Source organism: Monodon monoceros, unplaced genomic scaffold, assembly GCF_005190385.1.
Source record: "Monodon monoceros isolate NGI ecotype Baffin Bay Population unplaced genomic scaffold, NGI_Narwhal_1 Super_Scaffold_2, whole genome shotgun sequence".
Lineage (NCBI taxonomy): Eukaryota > Metazoa > Chordata > Mammalia > Artiodactyla > Monodontidae > Monodon > Monodon monoceros.
The window spans coordinates 56,343,555-56,360,173 of NW_021703776.1; the positions used below are offsets into that span (position 1 = coordinate 56,343,555).

General features: G+C 36.9%; 1 protein-coding gene across 4 annotated transcripts in view; it reads right to left on the minus strand.

Moving 5' to 3' along the window:
* Positions 1 to 16,619, minus strand: part of SKAP2 (src kinase associated phosphoprotein 2) — a 170,861-nt gene that overhangs the window by 88,528 nt on the left and 65,714 nt on the right. Inside the window, exon 1 of one of the 4 annotated variants that reach the window (XM_029233506.1) lies at positions 12,517 to 12,544. The exons of the other annotated variants lie outside the window; for them this stretch is intronic. The gene's annotated coding sequence lies outside the window, so the exon portion shown is untranslated. Of the gene's footprint in view, positions 1 to 12,516; positions 12,545 to 16,619 lie in introns of those variants that run through there. 4 annotated transcript variants of the gene reach the window in all.

Consider the following 16,619-nt stretch of genomic DNA (forward strand, 5'->3'; position numbering starts at 1 on the left):
GGTGCACGGGCTTCTCATTGTGGTGACTTCTCTTGTTGTGGAGCACAGGATCTAGGCATGAAGGCTTCAGTAGTTGTGGCACATGGGCTCAGTAGTTGTGGCTCGCGGGCTGTAGAGTGCAGGCTCCATAGTTGTGGCGCACGGGCTTCGTTGCTCCGCCGCATGTGGGATCTTCCCGGACCAGGGCTCGAACCTGTGTCCCCTGCCTTGGCAGGCAGATTCTTAACCACTGCGCCACCAGGGAAGTCCCAAACTATTAAATCTTACATTTTTCATTCCTCCTGAGAGGAAGAGGAGGCCACAGAAATGCTGAGAAGAAACAATACAAGAAGACCAGGAAAGAATGGTCTGACCAGAAGACAAAAGAGAACAGAATTTTAAGAGAGGAATGAATGAACGATCAGCAGTATCAACTGTTTCAGAAAAGCCGAGAAGGAGAAATGCTAAAACTTGTTCACTGAATATGGAAATCAGGAGGCTGCAATGGCCTTGCTGTCAGGGAGGAGGTATTGTGGGCAGAACCAGTAGTAATTAAGAAATAAAATGGGAGAAAGGGGAACAAGGAAAAGAGAATTGGCCTTTTAAAAACCTCAGTGGTGAAGCGGGAGACGAGAGGGAACAACAGCCAGGAAGAAACAGATTTCTGGTTTACTTTCTAATTCAATACTTGTAGAAATATTCCCTTTTCAATATCAAATTCCACTCTAATGTAACATCTAGTCTTCAAAATAACTAAAAGCCAACACTGCAGTTTTAAAAGTCTGATCATTTTAACCTTATTTAGTAAATACATTCATATGTAATGTTTAAAAATGAATGATAATAGGTTAAAAATGATAACTACCATTTGAAAATTTAGGGTGACATCTGTAATGCAGAGCTAAAATGTTTCATATGGTATGTTGCATATTTTAAGAATGCAATCTTAAAATCTAACAGCTTTTCAGATAGTAAGCAAAATAATTTGCTAGTTAGTTGCATTTGCTATAAAAAGAATTATACACATCACCAAATCTTACAAGATAACTGGTTCTAATTAGCCTTACTGAAAGAAGCTAACGCACAGAGTGAATAAAAAGACAGCAATACTAGTTCAGTATTATAGGTGATCTGTCCATGTCAAGAATGTGGCACATTAGATAACTAGAGAAGTTTGCCAACAGCCAAGAAAAATAAATTTCAAAACTCTTTCGAAAAAAATTACTTATAGCCCAGAGTCACCAATGCCATTACATACCATCTTGAAATAGTGGTATTTCTCTAGTACATTTAAATTATGATATTGCAAAGCTCAGTTTATACATAACTTAAAAAAAAAGCATCTACTGTGCAAACTATACATTTACTCATGTTGAAATCTTTTAGGTCTACTGTTAGTTGTCTTTAAACATCCTAATGAAATTCTTTAAGACTCTGCACATGTCATTATTTTAATGTTCTCTCTCATACAAACACATACACACATGTAAAATGTGTGTATATGTATGCATGTATGTAAAATACACACACACAATGCTGCCCAATATATCCCAGAGAAGCTAATATTTGACTTACTTTTCAAATCACAGTAATGTTCATAAACAGCTTATATTTTTAAATATAACTGAAATCATCCTCTAAGAAACAGTATTTTTTAAGGTGAAGGTAACTGAATGTTTCAAAGGAAGGCAATTTATAACTTCTCTCAAAAATCTTTCACACTCTTACTTAAAACATCCAAGTAACTAAAATCATAAACTTGCAAGCCAATTTGCCAATGTTACATGCATAGCCAGAGAACAAAATAACACCCACATAAGATCAAACCTGTAACACTGGCCTCTTAACAATGAATTTTAACTGAACTAACTTGCTAGTCCAGCATTAGCTGCTTCTTTAGGACATAATGAGGAGGCAGTGTGTGTGTCATTGACCAATTGAAGTCACATGTTCTGAAGAAAGTGTTATCTATCTTTAAGTCTGAGACTTTAGATTTCTTTAAATATTTTCATTTATATTTTAATAATAGCAAGTATTTACTTTCTGGAGTGTCAACAAAGCCATTTTTCTTGTATTTTTTTAGTCACATTAATAAAACCATATAAGAAAATCTCAAAAAAAGAAAATTAGTGGTCACACTGAAAGTGGTCTAGTAATACCATACATTTCTTTGTAGATTCAGACATAAAATATGTAAAGTCTAAATTTTTTTATTCTAAGGAATTAAAAAAATACAAAGGCAAAAAAGATGCTTTTTTTCAAAACTCATCCCATTATTCTGGCTCAGCACACCATATCAAGAGGTGCATGATGTAGATTTGTCCCATTATAGATGATGTAACTTTTCATTGCCTATGTAAGGTGGTATCTGCTACATTTTTCCACTGCCACATTACTATTTTTCACTTTACAGTTAATAAGTATCTTATGGGGAGATTCTTTGTGATGATGGAAATGTCCTATTCTTCCTCAAACTTTCCACCCATGAGTTTTAACATTCATTTATGATTCTTGCCTGAATTAATTATTTCTATCATGACTGCAAATGGTGATGTTTCTAATTTTTTTTTCAACTTTCTTTTTAATAAATGAAAGTGTTGGTAGGATAGGGAGGGTGGAAGGGAGATGAAAGAGGGAAGGGATATGGGGATATATGTATACGTATAGCTGATTCACTTTGTTATAAAGCAGAAACTAACACAACATTGTAAAGCAATTATACTCCAATAAAGATGTTTAAAAAAAAAGAAAAGAAAATGTTGAATACTCTTTATATGAGAAAGCTGAAAGCTAGACAAAAGAATACAATTTGGGGATTGAATACTTAGTAAAGAGAAATAGCTGATTCTTGCCTGCTAGACTCTGCAAACATGACGTGTGTGCGTGTGTGTGTGTGTAACATTTTTGTAACTGTACAGCAACCAGGTATAGTAACTCATAATGCACATAAAATGTGCAATAAAAAAAATAGCAATAGCATAGTCATCCTTAGTAGAAGAAGAAGAAAAAAATAAATTAGGAGTCAGAAGACTACTCCTGTCAGCCCCTAAACTTCACAGTGGGTACCTAGAAGATTCAATCTTTCTAGACCTCACTTGTGGAATGAGAAACATAGACTAGATCATTTGTAAGCCTCCTTTCAACTCTAGTATTCTGCGTTCTAATAATACTCAGATATATTGATTTATGCAAAGGTATTTTTTAAAATCTTTACCACACACCTTGTACACCCAATCAAAAATAAATAAATAGGGGCTTCCCTGGTGGCGCAGTGGTTGAGAGTCCTCCTGCCGATGCAGGGGACACGGGTTCGTGTCCCGGTCCGGGAAGATCCCACATGCCGCGGAGCAGCTGGGCCCGTGAGCCATGGCCGCTGGGCCTGTGCGTCTGGAGCCTGTGCTCCGCAACGGGAAAGGCCACAACAGTAAGAGGCCCGCGTACCGCAAAAAAAAAAAAAAAAATTACTTTCTATAGCTATAAAATGGGAATTAACAGGCTGGTTATCAGTAAATGTACAAATCTGACAAAACTACCATAGATTTAGTAAATTCTGAAAACAATGCATAAGTACTGTGCATAAAGCAAAAGTCAATATTTTTATTAAAATAATTTAAATGATCATAGTAAAAGCTGAATCACTTTTATGCAGGTCATTTTTTCAATATGTGGCTAAAAGATGACACAGAAAACCAGCAAAGAGAAAGTTATATTTGAAAACAAACAGGTTTGGGAAGATGCAGGTTTGGGCATAAGCTACTTGAGGGCTAGACCACAGAAGTTTTATTCATCTTCTTTTTCCCACTGCACAGTGCTTGAAACATAATCATTTAATAAATGCAGGTTGAATAAATAAAGTTATTAAGTAAAGATATACAGTCTGGGATCATCCTTTATATCCAAAGATTAACTTTTACATTTTGTGTTGAAATTTAGTAACCATGGTGGGCCATAAAGCCAAATTATGCCCTCCAAAAGAAATAAAACTCTAATTTAAGTCAGTAAGCACTACATAAATATCAGAAAAACCAAGGCCTACTGAATTTTTTGTATGCAGTACTTTATAAAGAAGTTGGCAGACATTCAGCCAGCCAGAGGAAATTCCAAGTGAAACTAAATCCATGTGTGTGTTTGTTTTGTGGGAACCGATTATTTTCACGGCATGTAACTTTAATTGGTGGCAGATATAAAATGTCACTTTATAGTTACACTACATGTTCATTCAGTTATGCATAGAATCTAGAATAGTTGATTAATAAACTTTTAACACTAATAGGAAACTTCACTTCCTTATGCTAATGCTGGGTACAATGATAATGCTTAGCCTGTTGGACCCAGCCTGGATGTAGTTTTTGATGTAAATCCACTGATGGTCTTGGTGACTGTCTGTCCCCTATCAAAAACACCCCTGTTGGATAAGAATGATATTCTCCAGAAATACACTTGGTGTGATCTGAAAATTAGACTCATTTTAAACGTCCCAAAACAAAGGAGCTAATTCAAGTATGTAATCATGTAGGTCCACAAAAACTAGCAGCCACAAACATCACCTCCTGCCCCCTAATATGGCTGTTCCTTACAGATTGGCCCAGGGCACCAGAAAAATGGAATGAGGTGCCATTTTACATTTCTCTCTTCCCGTCTCCCACTGAGGATATAAAAGCAAAAACCCTCCTTTTTTTCTACTTCAGATTATATGAACTGAGATTTATTGAACTCCTGAGGATGCAGGCAAGATAATTTGTATTAAGTTAGCATTCTCCTTAGGTGTTTCTTGGCACGCTACCGGCTCTTCTCTGTTCCATTTACTCTGCCTCTTCAAGCTAATACATTTCCAAAGGAGCATAAACAAACATCAGTTTAATACAGTGATTCTGCAATTGGACACCAGGATAAAGTGCTGGCACCTCCCAACAATTTCTCCCTTTCCTTCTCCCTCTAAACCTCACAACTTCAATTATGAAATTTATTTCAAAATAAAATATTTTTCACATAGTCTATATTCCATATTGATAGTGCATGATAGTCATTATTCAGTGAACAATAAACATTTATTATAAATCTGGCATATGTCAAGAACCATATTGTAACCTGGGGAGATATAAAGACAATACAGGTTCTGCTTTTAAAGGGCTCATATCTTGCACCTGAAAAACAACAACATGTGATGAAACAATAAGTTATTGTATAAGCTTAATACATAAACCAAATAAAATGCAACTGAAGCAGTAGTTCCTGGGGTAAGGCTACTGTAAGGTATGACATGCGAAACCCAGTGCCACTGAAAAAGGCAGAGTTGGAGAATTATCACTGGCACACTTCTCTTTCTCCTCACATCCCAATCTTTTTTATAGGTAAAAATTTTTAAAAGCCCATCAGGACCAACTCTGAAGAGAGGAAGTCTTCAAAAAGAGCAATACGCATCTTGAAAGGCAGAAAGGAGGGGAGAAATAACTGCAGCTTCTTTGTCTTGCTGAAGTGCATTTTGGTGGAGAAAAGGACAAGATCGAGTTGTAGGTGTGTATATAGATGCCTATGTATGCTACCCGTCAAGATGCTCTCTCCCAGTGAGTAGCCAACCAGTCCCTTAACTTCTCAAAGCCCCCTTAGTTCGGGGTGACCAAACTAATTCACTCTTTCTCCAAATGAATGTGCATTATGCCACTGCTTCTTTTGCCAAAGCCTAGTAAGCAAGCAATACCATTCTAAAACTTTGGATTTCAAGATATGCTATAAATAGTAAAACATACTGTGGCACTGATTCAAATCACAGCTCAAAAAGAATATGGATAGCACCAAGAATCTGTATAGAATTTTTAACACTGTTGAAAACATTTTGGGTTAGATTAGACTGCAGCTGCAATAGAAAAAAAAGAAAAAAGAGCAGGGTATTACTAACATAAGCTAACAAACACCTTATTTGTTATTGCCTCTAATGGATAAATGGCATCACAGCACACATGTTGATTTGGAATAAGGAGTTACTAAATATTACTCTAAAGGGACCTTTTGAAAGTTAGGGTGCCCGAGTCTCTCACAGTCATTGAGCAAAAAATTAATTTGCAATGATTAGAGTCTTTTTTTATAAATTACATAGAGAGAGGGGAAGAAAGAGACAGACAGACAGTGTTGAGAGGGAACTCTCTCAGATTTCCACATATACACACATTTATATTCACACCCATCCTTATACCTTCCCTCCTGATTCACAGAAAGTTCTCTCTCCCTTGAATCTTGAATCTATCCCTCTCCACTGCTGCCTCCTCTGCTACATATAAACATGATCAAGTCCCAAAATTTACTTTGCATCTCTCTCTGGCTATTGTGCCCTTTCCTCCCCTTCACTACTTGAACATTGTAAAAATTTTTGCTGAGATAAATATAGATTCACATGCAGTTGTAAGAAATAATACAGAGTCCCTTGTACACCTTGCCCAGTTTCCCCCAATGGTAACATTTCACAAAACTAGTATAATATCACAACCTTATTGACATTGATACAACTCACCAATCTTGTTCAGATATTCCTAGCTTTACTTGTGTTCATTTGAGTGTGTGTGTATTTAGTTTTATACTATTTTATCACCTGTGTAGGTTAATATACATACTACAGTTAAGACACTGAACAGGTCCAATACCACAAGGGTCCCTCATGTCAGCCTTTCATAACTACAGCCTCCCCCTTCCCTAAATTCTCGTAGCCACTACTCTGTCCACCATTTCTATAACTCTGTCATTTCAAAACTGTTATATAAATGGAATCATACAGTATGTAACCTTTAGGGGTTGGCTGTTTTCACTCAGTGGAATTGCCTGGAGATTCATCTAAGTTGCCATGTGTATCAACAGTTCATTCCTTTGTATTGCTGAGTCCTATTCCAAGGTATGTGTGTACCACAGTTTGTCACCACCTAGCTTTTTTAAAAAGCAGTTTGCTTCTCTAATTCTCACTTCTCATTCCTCAATCCACTACAATTTGACTTCTGCCCATATTGCTCCATAGCTATCTCATAAAATCACCACGACCTCCTAATTTCTATTCAAGAGGCAATTTTTGGCCTTTATCTTTCTTGGTCTTTCTGAAGCAACTGATACTACTGACCACTCATCCCTCCTCTAAAAATCTCTTCTCCCTTGGCTTCGAGTCAAACAATTCTCTCTTGGTCCTCTTATACTGGCCATTTCCAATCTACTTTTGTAGACCCTCATCCTCCTCACCACAGTCCTTAATGTTGATATCCTCCCAGAATTCCATTTTTAGTGTTTTCACTTCCAAAATTCTACACACCCTCCCAGTGTAATTTCACCCACACATATAACTTCCACTGCTCCCTATATGATGAAGACTCTAGCCAAGACCTTTCTCCTAAACTCCAAATCCATATTTTCAGATGACAATGTTTCACCTTCTAGATTTCACACGTCCAAAACTGAACTAACACGTTAACCCCTTTCTGGTCACTATGACTAACCTAATTCCAACCATTTCCTCTCTTTCCTGTAGCCCAGTGGTCCCCAACCTTTTTGGCACCAGGGACCGGTTTCGTGGAAGACAATTTTTCAACGGACTCGGTGGGTGGGGTAGGGTATGGTCCAGGCGGTAATGGGAGCGATGGGGAGTGACTGTAAATAAAGATGAAGCTTCACTCCCTCGCCTGCCACTCACCTCCTGCTGTGCGGTCTGGTTCCTAACAGACCGTGGACCGTTACCAGTCTGTGGCCTGGGGCTTGGGGACCCCTGCAGTAACCCCTACCTCAATGAATTGTACCACATTTATTTAGTCACCGCAAAGCTTCAGACTCATTTCAACTTCTTTCCTTTCACTTTCACATCACTAAACTTATCAACTCTATCCCTGAAATATTTCTTGAATTTATTCCCTCCTCTACTCCCCACACCATTTCTTTAGTCTAAGCTTTTATCATTTCTCACTTGCATCATCACAACAGCTTCTCCCTACTTCTGGTCTCTCCAGACCATTCTCTAAACTTCTGCTAAGTGCACTTAACCTAGATACAAATCTGATATGTCATTTCTGTACTAAGATCTTACAATGGCTCCATGATGTCCATAAGCCTAACTTCTTAGCATGATACACAAGCCCTTCAAAATCTATCCCTTGCCTACCTCTCCAACTTCTTCACCTTTCATACATCTGCATCCTATGCTCTCACCATTCCAAACCACTTGCAATTCCCAAATGTGCTGTCTCACACACCAGTGATTCAGGTCTCCAATGAATCTGGAGTGCTCTACGCAGGAACCAAAATGGTAGCTGGGACTTCTAGGACGTCAAAGGGTTGAAATCATTAATTGATTTGATATTCAGAGGAAAAGAAATTTTAAATGTTTGGAAATGTTCTATATTTAAAGAAAAGAACAAATATTTCAAACATTTAACATAAAATATCTTTTCCGGAGATGGCAGCCATTCGGTTCCTTCAACTCCAGAAGGTTAAATTCAAATGCCCTCCTAAACAGGCCAGAAAAAGAAGTAAAGTGGTTGATAAAATCTTTCTAGACACTGAATATAATACAAAATAAAGTCTAAATTATAGATTTTGCAGAGATATAATGAGATATTTTGCTCTCCAAAGAAACTAAATGATAACAGAAAAAAAGGAAATAAAATTTGCTTCTGGTGAAATTTGCTAAACATTAAATTGTACACATTAACAGTTCTTTGACTATTAAACATTTCCTCAGATGTGTAGGACTCCCAATGATTTAGTTTTAATCTTCTTTCATTATTCCTGCGACACCTTTAAGCACCGATAACAGACTGATCAATCCACACCCCAGGTAGTGTATTCTTCTGCTTGCTCACAGGGTAGCAGTGTGTTTCAAAATGAGGTCACCACTGGGAACATAAATGAGTACTCAAAGTGTCTGCAGAAAGCAGTTGTTCTTTTTTTGTACACACACAAACATAAGAATACTAAATAATGAGGGTAACAGGCTGACACAACAGTCCAGAGTGTGGTGTCGAGACTAGCAAACAACGATGATACGTAGCTGTAGGGAGGAGTAATAAAGATGTCAGAGAGACACATGAATGGTATTTTGAGGTAAAAAAAGGAAAATAGACTAAGTTCCTGGTAAAATATTACATACCCGTTGCTTTACAACTCCACGTCTATAAATGAACTGAGTTGTATGTATCTAAACTAATAAAATTCTAGAAATATACAACTGTATGAGCTGTAAATTTTGACATGGCAATCCCATTAACTACGTTTTACATAGGTTTTACAATAACAAAAGATAATACAGAATCCTTTTGATGACCCTGAATTGATCTCTAAACACTGAGACCTAAGTCAGAACACTGCCAAGCTATAAGAATTGTAGTGACAAGTATAAAGTTGTTTGTTATAGAAAAATCACTACTGGTGAATAAGAAAGCCCTTATTTTTAAATGCTGGGGAAAAAAACATTTCGGGGAAGCAGAATTCATAGTGCTTAGAAGAAAACTACAGGGCTGGGTTTAGTGTAGACTCCCTGGGGAATAAGTTATTTAACCTATATTTAGCCTCAGTTTCCTAAGCTGAAGAAGTAAATAATAAGAGCACAGATCTCATAGAATTGTTTTGAAGATTAAATGATACAATTTATGTAAAGCACTTAGAACAATATTTGACAGTTTTCCAGGCCCTTCTGGTTCCATATTCTATGATTCTGCTAACAATTAGTGCTATACACACACTCAGACTTTTAAGTTCATAAAAAGGACATTAAGAATGGCAAATAACTTTGAGTCGATGGGCATATTTCTATCACTGCATTCATTATTTTGCACTGTGATCATCTGTATGTCTGTGAAGAGCATAGCACACTGGTCAAAGTCATGGGCTCGGGAACCAGAAAGGGCTGTGTTTCCCAGTTCAGGTTCTTCTACTCAATAGCTGGATGACCTCAGGCAAGTTACTTTTCTGGGAAAGTAGGTAACACTTTATGTCAAACACATATATTTCTTAATGGCTCTAAATGGAATATATTTTGTGCTTAAGTAATATAAATATAATTTAAGGGTAGTATATATGCTACAGTATATAAAATAAATTTAAAGTAAAAATAAATTTATTTCCTCTCCTTCAAATATTTGATATGATAAGAAAAGCAAATAATGATTTGCCTTGTCAATGTCAAAAGCAGTTAAAAAGATAATTTTTTCAGACTGTAATATCTGCCTTAATAGCTGAGACATTCTAAACTTAAGCCTAGAATTTCAAGAAACTCAGAAAGCTAAATACACCAATTGAAATTAATTAGGAGACAATAAATTTGAATGGGTAACAAAATAGAATTTTTAAAAAAAATTTATAAAACACAGTGATGTTAAGTGTTCTTAATTTTATTGTGACTAGAAATGTGAATCTATCAATAATTCCAAATAAAGTTCTGATGGGGGCATCCTGCTTTTAAAACTTATTTGAAGTTACTTGTAATTGCTGTCACTGAATACTGTTTATAAAATACAAGAATGATTCTAATAATAATGAAATAGTAACTTTACACTATATTATAAATAAATATATAATAATTATATATATATATTATAATTTTTATAATAATAATTTTCTGTACAGCTTCTTTAAAATATTAATTAATTTATTTATTCATTTGGCTGCACCAGGTCTTAGTTGCAGCATGAAGGTTCTTTAGTTGCAGCATGCAGGATCTAGTTCCCTGATTGGGGATCAAACCCAGGTCCCCTGCATTGGGAGCGCAGACTCTTAACCACTGGACCACCAGGGAAGTCCCTACAACGTTTTTTTGCACAGTGAATAAACTCACTTTTTCTTACAGAGAGAATACAACCTCCTGCCCTTATTACCAAACAAATTCTGAACTAATGGAATGGAATGCCATTAATTTTATAAGCAGCTCTCTATATGCCATAGATCAGAAAAATCTGAAGACTAACTATACTCAAATAAATTTAATAAAGATAAATGCAACTTTGTTCATTGACATCAAATATCCTAATTAATATCCAAGATAGAAATGGTAAAATTTTAGTATTTCTCTAATCCCCAAATTGACAAGCATACAAAAAAGCACCTCGATTCATATCATTCTATAAAATACATTCTGCTGAAATTCGAATTAGCTTCTTTCTTATTGGATATTGAGACAAAACCTTCACAATGGATATCCAATATCACTGTACAACCAGGATTTACATTGGAGAATCCATTCAAGTACACGTTCAAGATGTTCTAAGTGTGGGTCAGGCAACAGTTACAATGGGACTTTAGGGATGAAGGACTGGGTTTATTGGAAAATGCACGGAAGCTGTAGGGCTTCTTCTATGACTATTGGAAGACAGCAACATAAAGGACAAATGCTGATGGCTTGTAAAAGAAGCCAGCCTAATAAAAGCAAAGGGTTATGGGAAAGAAGTTGAAGATTACGATTATGAAGAGCCTTAGAACACAAGCAAAGGAATTTGGACTTGATTCAGCAGGCAATCTGCAACTGCTGTAGAATCTTGAGGAAGGGAATGATACTAACAGTGTAGCATTTTTATAAAAGCAATCTGGCAGGATGGAATTGGGAACATAAAAGGAACTTAAGAGATTTTTTAGTTTAGGAGGCAGCCACAGTAATTCTTTATGATGAGGTCTCAGACTAAACAGTAGCATTGACGGTAGATCTCCATTCATTCCTTTCACAGAGAGAGCCTGTTATATGTTGGGTACTGTGCTAAGCATGGAGATTACAATGGTAAATAAGATTCATGGTCCCTTCTTTTGTGAAGCTTACAATATAGTGAGGGAGGTGAACAGAAAAACAAGCAACAAAAAATCACAAACATTACAAATTGTGATAAGTGCTATTAGGAAACAAACAGGGATGGAGAATAATTCAGAGGGCAAAAAGGGAGACTCATTTTAGAAAGGAGGCTCAAGGAAGCCTCTCTGAGGAGATGATTTTTAAGCTGAAACCTAAACAATGTGGAGGAACAAAGAACAGCATGTGTCAAAGCAGAAAGAAGTTTGGTTTGTTCAAGGCACTTAAATAAGGCCAGTGTAGCTCTAGCACACTGAGGGAAGGGAAGCCTGACATATTAAGAGACTGGAGAGGAAGCAGAGACTGAGCATGCAAGACATTATGGTAGCCTTGTTAAGAAACTGCAACTTGACCTCAAGTGCAATGGGAAACCACTGGAGGATTTTGATCAGGAAAGTGACATAAAATGTTTTTAAAAAAAGAGAGAAAAAACTGGTCATAAATTAGATATAAACAAAGGAAAAAACACTTGAAGTTCATTTTTTAAAAAACAAGTAATTTGTGTTTTAAGACTGGAGAACCTGTTGTACAAGAATCCAATCTACTAAAGTTGTCACTACAAACAGGTTGAAATAATTTCAATTTGAAGTTAGATGAATTGCACTGATTAAGCTCTTACTAGTACAAATATGTTACAACCCAGGAGTCTCCGGAATGAGAACAAGCAATCGGCATCAACCTAAGGAAAATACCTCTTACTCAAGAAATTTAATACCAATTGAAAATACTTACGAGATACGTACTGGTAAGAAAACCACTGAGATAAATTTGAAAGCGCTCGGGCTTCCCTGGTGGTGCAGTGGTTGAGCGTCCACCTGCCGATGCAGGGGACACGGGTTCGTGCCCCGGTCCGGGAAGATCCTACACGCCGCGGAGTGGCTGGGCCCGTGAGCCATGGCCGCTGAGCCTGCGCGTCCAGAGCCTGTGCTCCGCAACGGGAGAGGCACAACAGTGAGAAGCCCGCGTACCGCAAAAAAAAAAAAAAAATTTGAAAGCACTCAACTAGGCTGTTTTCAGCACTGACTGACTTTGGACAAGTTGCTTAATCTCCGTATGCTGTTTCCTATAAAATGAGACACACTAACAGCCTGTAGAGGAGTCAGTGTATATAGAGAACTCAAGAGTATTGGGCACAAAGCAAATGCTCAATAAGTATTAGCTGCTGCAATTATTACTGTGGTAGAGATGTTTTATTCTGCTTGGTTCAATTCATACTTCTGTCGTCCCTCTTTCAGAACCACACAGTTTGTTTTCAATGACCTAAATAATTTCCATTCTTGCTTAGGGGCTATCTATACCAGGATGGATAGTAAATATTTTAGGCTTTTCGGGCCAAGGCTCTGTCACAGCTACTCAATCTACTGCTGCAACTCAAAAGTAGCCATAGATACTAAATAAATTAATGAGCATGATTGTGTCCCACAAACTGGGCACCTAAATTTGAATTTCATATTATTTTCGTGTCTCAAAATATTATTCTTTTGATTTTTTTCATTCATTAAAAAATATAAAAACCAGTCTTAGCTTACAAACTATATAAAAACAGGTGGCAGGCCATACTTTGCCAATCTAGACACTTATAAACATATGACCCTTTCAGTCATAATTTCTCCATATATAAAACCAAAGCGAATACAATCAGCTTTCCTAACTTCTCAATGTTGAAATAACAATATTTATTTTCACATGAGGAATAGTATCTAGCTGATGGGCTCAATTTTTCTCCAATTTGCTCCAGGGCAACATAACACATCAAAAATCATGGCTAAAACAGTGCAAAAGGCTGTTATACTAAGTTTCTTTTGAGTTTGAAGCTGAACTGTATTAAGGATATGGTTACACATTGAAAGTTTATAGCGATCATTGTAACAGAAAAATTTCTATTATGATGTTAACTTTATCAATGCTTATTTTACAAGATAACTAGAGCTGTTGCCAGTTTTAACACAACAAAACAAGGTATTTATCCAGTCTCACTAAATCCCTGCCAACAGACATACTTTTAATAAAAGAGGAAGATGGAAGCTTATCCCTCAGCAACATAGTCAATACAAACGTGATCCTCTTACAGTGTGTAAAACAGTATAGCTTACATATTAACATCAGCTCTAAACCGAGTAAGGTACATCAAAACCCAACGGAAAAATAATGTTTTGTGGGGGTTTCTCCTTAACAAAAAAGATAAAGTTTTTCTGGAAAAAAAAGAAAAGCGTATTTGCTCATTTTGCATATAATTAAAATCCACATCAGTAAAAATTCCATGTATCTGTCAAAAGAAGATGGAACTGCAAATGCCAACCTGGCTGCTAATGCTCCTGGCAGAGATATTTACATATTTACCTGCTTCTAAAATAGTCAATGAATCAATTTTGCAACAAATCGTTAGTTCAAAAGGAGACTTATCAATGCGGACCTTTTAAAAGGAAGTTAGGGATCCCTAGGCTTTGTGTAGCTGCCATTTTTGTTTCATTTAAATACCGAATCAGTGACAACTCCTAAATAAAACACAGGACTTTAAATCAAAAGCTAAGACTCAACTTTTGACACCTCCCTGTCTGCTCATCCATCACCAAGCCCCATGATTTGACCTCCTAAGGATCTCCATCTCTTCTGCTGTGGTCACTTCTCGACATCACTTCTCTACATCAAGCTACTGTCATCACTTCTCTACATCAAGCTACTGTCATCTTTCTCCCAAACCTCTGAAACAGCTCTTAGCAGTATCTACTCTGACCACTCTCCTACACACTGTTCTTCATTCACAATACAGCCACTCTTCAAACCTCAGCCCAACTGTCTCTTTCTCAGGGAAGCCTCCCTGACCTTCCTGACTAAGTCAGATTCTCCTCTTAGCATCATGTACCTCTTTGCTCATAAGGTGTGCAAATAGTTTTCACCTTCGTTAAAAACCTGTTAAACCCTTTCAATACACACAAGTTCTGGGAAAAGGACCAGGCCTTTAGGATCCTGAGGAAGCTAAGTTTTAGATACAACACTCAAACCTTCCCCACACATCTGTGGGTCTAGAACAAGAGTACAAATGGAGGCCCGCATAGCATATGTCTAAATATTAAGAAGTTATCTATCAAGCTAATAAAACTATTAACTAAGACATGGTCTATCCTTCTAACTTGACACATATACACCATCATGATAACGTGGAAGATCAGGGTTGAATTTAGAATCTTGATTCCTAAGAGCTCTATATCTTTTTTCTTCTCACTCCTGGCTCCATCCTACAACCTCAAGGAGCCTTGTGCACATACCCACCTTTCCATGCTCTGTCCACACTCCGTGCACAAATCCATGGCTACTTCCTATGCCTGTGGGTGCTCACACTGGCAATATGACCCATCTACCAGAGGACAAGCCCAGGGAAGAGGCCCACACAGGTCCTGGAAACAAGCTTGGGGCCATCTGGGCAGGGATTTCAGGGACCCTGGGTACCCAGAGCATGGTTTAGAAGGTAAGGTGGGGTGAAATTAGATGTATACAAGAGTTGGGCGGCTCCCCTTGAGCCCAACGACTGGACCTGTGACAGGGGATGGGTACAACTAGAGAAGGGCCCAATTAGGGTCCTCTAGAGTACAGGATCCAAAGCAGAGTCCCCTCTTGCCTGGGTCTAAGGACTGTACTGGCAATACCATACAAACTATTTAGTAATCATGACAGGAGAAACATTCTCCCCAAAGTGACAGTTCTAGAACATCTTATTTCCATGAACATATAATTCTTTGACTTTATTCTTGCTATGGAGTTCTCTTTTTTTTAAGGTTAAGAAAATATTTCTTCTTTCTACAGATCATGCTTTTTTAGAGAGCCATTATCTAATATGTAATTAACTCAATACTTTGTATCTCTTTTCCCCATAATTGATTAATTTTTAATCATGTGAACACTTATTATATACCACATGGGACAGGACATGAAGTAAGAGTAGAAATCCAAGGCCTTCAAGTAACCAATTGTGCTAATGTTTTGTTGTCATGTACCCAACGTCCAGCTATTCCAGATTAGCACACAGATTAGAATGAAGCCAACTTCTTTGGTTTGAGCTCAGAATTTTGCTCTAATTTACAACCATAAATAACTTTTAACCACCACTTTTCAAACTCCTACTAACTCAAAAATTTATATTAGTCAAAAAAGATTACTATGTGTAGACAGATAAAAACAGAATCATCATAGCTTCAAGGAACAAAAAAAGAAAATGGTCTATTTATACTATTAAAGATGTTGTATTAGATTTCATGAAAGCTGAACTGTGACTATTTTATATTGTTAAAAAGTCATAGTAACAGAAGAGTAGGTAGATAATTAAAGGCAAGTCCTGCTTTCTTACAACAGCTTTTCTTACAACAGCTGTATTCACTGGCTGTGCTCCTGAATAAGCCACAGAACCTCTGTATCCCTCAGCCTTCCCAGGGGTTAAGAGAAAAAAGGAAAAGAAAAGATGTTATAGGAGAAATCAGAAGCACTTAGAATTCTTAAGAAAAAAAGTTGTTATATAAATCCAGGTAATAATTAGCATATCTTTCTTACATTACAAATTAAGAAAAGAAGTGTAGACGTGTCAAAAATTAAGTGATTAACCCAAAATTTTCAGCATTTAAATTGGCCCTATCTGTTTCTAACTGTCAATAAAGGGGCATAGAAATATCAAGCTGCACATTAGCCTTAGATCCCTTTTTAATGATTTTGAAGTAAGAAAAATCAGGTAAGAAAGCTGACTTTTTATTACCATGAGTACAAAATGCAATTCCAGCCCTAATCAAGTGTGTAAGTTGGAGAAATAAAATTCTATTCATATACATTTCTTGGAGTTTCTTCCAAATCTTAAATTCTC